Consider the following 234-nt stretch of genomic DNA (forward strand, 5'->3'; position numbering starts at 1 on the left):
ATGGAGACCCTCCTTCCTGGCCAACATGGTGAAAACCCATCTGTACTAAAAATAATAATTTTTTAAAAAATTAGCTGGGCATGGTGGCATGTGCCTATAGTCCCAGCTACTCAGGAGGCTGAGGCAGAAAAATGGCTTGAACCTGGGAGGTGGAGGTTGCAGTGAGCCAAGATCATGCCCCTGCACTCCAGCCTGGGAGACAGAGCTATACTCCATTTTATATATATATATATA

This window comes from Cebus imitator, unplaced genomic scaffold, assembly GCF_001604975.1.
Source record: "Cebus imitator isolate Cc_AM_T3 unplaced genomic scaffold, Cebus_imitator-1.0 Scaffold134, whole genome shotgun sequence".
NCBI lineage: Eukaryota > Metazoa > Chordata > Mammalia > Primates > Cebidae > Cebus > Cebus imitator.